This window comes from Mastacembelus armatus, unplaced genomic scaffold (assembly GCF_900324485.2).
Source record: "Mastacembelus armatus unplaced genomic scaffold, fMasArm1.2, whole genome shotgun sequence".
In the NCBI taxonomy this organism is placed as follows: domain Eukaryota; kingdom Metazoa; phylum Chordata; class Actinopteri; order Synbranchiformes; family Mastacembelidae; genus Mastacembelus; species Mastacembelus armatus.
Window position 1 is genome coordinate 1054307 of NW_022872853.1, and position 3034 is coordinate 1057340.

A 3034-nucleotide genomic window follows, 5' to 3' on the forward strand; every position below is an offset into this window, starting at 1 on the left:
GTGAGATGCTGCGGGTGAAGTGACTAAGATGAAGAAGAGGAGGCAGAGGTGTGTGGTTGTTGGATAACTGTCGCCGCGCTTCTCCTGGAGATGGAGCCGCTTTTGTTCTGCGTTTACAAAAGACGCGAGGGGCGAGCGGTGGATGGATGTTTGAGCCATGACAGGGTGATCTCCAGGCTTTCCTTCGAGCTCAATGACAGGGGCAAGTGACGGGGGAAGGTGGCGGGATGGAGAATGCCAGTCAGCTCAAACCAGCGCCTGCCATCTACGGAGAGCTGTTGAACATCTCCACCAACTACACCCATGCCAATTTCACGTCGAAGCCGGAGGGGAAGGACACTAACCTGGCTTTTCAGGCGGGTCTAGCGGTGACCTTAGCCCTCATAACCTTCGCCACAACGCTCTCAAACGCGTTCGTCATCGCCACCATTTACCAATCCCGCAAATTACACACCCCGGCCAACTTTCTGATCGCCTCCCTGCGGTCACGGACCTCCTGGTGTCCATTTTAGTGATGCCCATCAGCGCGCTGTACACGGTGAGCCAGACCTGGACTCTCGGGCAGGTAGTTTGTGACATCTGGCTATCCTCGGATATAACGTGTTGCACCGCGTCCATCCTGCACCTGTGCGTAATTGCGCTGGACCGCTACTGGGCCATCACAGACGCGGTGGAGTACTCCAAAAAGCGCACGCTGGGGCGCGCAGCCGGGATGATCGCCACAGCCTGGGTGATCGCCATCTCCATCTCCCTGCCGCCTTTCTTCTGGCGCCAGGTGAAGGCAGAGGAGGTGACGAGCTGCAACGTGAACACCGACCACATTTTCTACACTATCTACTCCACCTTCGGCGCTTTCTACATCCCCACGCTGCTGCTCATCGCCTGTACGGGAGGATCTACGTGGAAGCCCGAAGCGCATCCTGAAGCAGTCGCAAAACAAGCCGGGGAAGAGACTCACCTCGGCGCACCTGATCACCAACTCCCGGGCTCGGTGGCGTCCACCACCTCTCTGAACTACGGGACGAACGACACCTCATCCTGTGACACTACCTCGTCCGCGAACGTGAGCCAAGTCAAAGTCACTGTGTCCGACGCGCTGCTGGAGAAGAAGCGGATCTCCGCCGCCAGGGAGAGGAAGGCGACCAAAACTTTGGGAATAATCCTCGGAGCCTACATCGTATGCTGGCTCCCGTTTTTCATTTACACTCTTCTAGTGCCTGTCTGCGAGTCCTGCTTCCAACCGGAGTTATTTGACATTTTCACCTGGCTGGGTTACCTCAACTCCCTAATCAACCCATCATTTAACACCATGTCCAACGAGGACTTCAAGCAGGCTTTCCACAAGCTGATACGGTTTAGATGCTGCAGGGCATGAACGACGATGAGCACCCGCCTCCCCTCAGATCCTAATCATCTGTAAAATGCCAGAATTGAATCAAACTCATCATCACCCACATAAATTTGACTCCCCACGTTTCTCCTGAGGGCAGCGCCAACACCGCCCAGATGCCTGCTGCTGCAGTGAGCGTTGACCTGTGACGACTGTGGAAATATTGACCTGCCATCCAGTCTGCACTGTGGTGTGTGATGCTGCTGCATAATGAATGGGCGACACCTCTTAAGCAGTGGATGCTTTCAATGCTGTTGGTGCAGAGGAGAAACGCTGCTTTGCTTTGGACGACCTGGGACTGGGTGTGAGAGCGAGCCCACAGGCCCAGGCAGGGCCCCGCCTGAACACGCTGCACTGGACTGTAGCTGCAGACTCACTTCGCCATATGAGTTTGAAGGCCAACGTCAGTTGGCTCTTAAGCACAAACAGCTTAGGACTAAGCTACCGTGAGCCCCAAGGGCAAAAAATAAGATTTGTGTTTCATTTTCTTGACTCGATGTACTTGGTGCCTACAACAAGTAGTCTAGTTCCTCAGATGTGCCTGGCCCAGACAGAGCATGACTTTCATTTGAGAAAAGATCCAAATTTGGTTTATTCTTGTGGCCAGTGTATGTGTCTTCTTTCCCTTTGTTGCTGTGGCTCCAAAATGAGTGTAAACGTATGAATCTGTATGCGTCAGTGTGATCTCACCTCTATTGGCTGGAAGAGTCTGGACTTTGGTCATTGGACGGGTTCTCATAATGTAAAATAGCACTAAATGTTCCACTGAGAGGAGGAAGAGCCAGTATTTAAAAAAAATCTGTGTGCCAGATTCTTGTTGAAGATATATTTTAATTGTGAATATTAGCTTTGATGTTCCATTTCTTATCACAGCAAAAAATTCACCCTAAACTCCAGCTGGATCTAACTGCGGTCTAACTGGTTCCTACTGCGGTCTCTTGGAATTTGCCATTTGTGTCTTCCCCATCTGCAAAAGCTGTGGAAGATGATAAACACTTTTTAAAGAGCCAGGAAATGTCACTGTATTTTGATCACAATCACATTTTCCCTGGCACCAACCATCACATGTTAAATGTCAAGCTTTAGGTGCAGCTGCTGATCCTTTAACAGAACATCTCTGCTTGAAAAGCATCAAAGCCAACAGCAAATCTGTTTGCTCTGCAGCTCGGCAGAAACAGGTGCAGATAAAACCAGCAAATACTGGTGATAGAAATCAAGCTCAACACGTCCAGAGCCGTGGCTACGACCGAGGACGCGACCTTGGTGTGGTCTGTGGGAATTTGTGTCTGAGAAGTTCAGTCTCCAATTCCAGCCAAACTAAACCTCATGAGTCTTTTGACGGTTGATTCTGCCTCTTAAACCCGACTGTTTTAGCCCTCAAACGTAGTTCAGTCAAAGGGATGCTTTAGTGTTTCTCTGCTCTACTCACAAGCACTTTGGATCAGCACTGACACCAGAGTGCAGGGTGATAAAAGGGACAGAAAACAGCTTTTCAGAGATACATGTATAAAATGTAAAAAAAAAGAGGCTAAGCTCATCATTTCTGTCTGCTACTGTTGTTTTTTTCTTTATGGTGATTAGTGAACTGGTTTCTTAAGGACCACAGGGTTGCACTGGATGAATGTGAGCTCATTATTGTGAAAT

The 3034-nt window shown here is 50.2% G+C and overlaps 1 pseudogene; it reads left to right on the top strand.

Annotated features, from left to right (window-relative positions):
• The first annotated feature begins 227 nt into the window (after positions 1-227).
• Positions 228-1375, top strand: LOC113131218 (5-hydroxytryptamine receptor 1B-like; annotated as a pseudogene).
• Positions 1376-3034: the final 1659 nt, after the last annotated feature.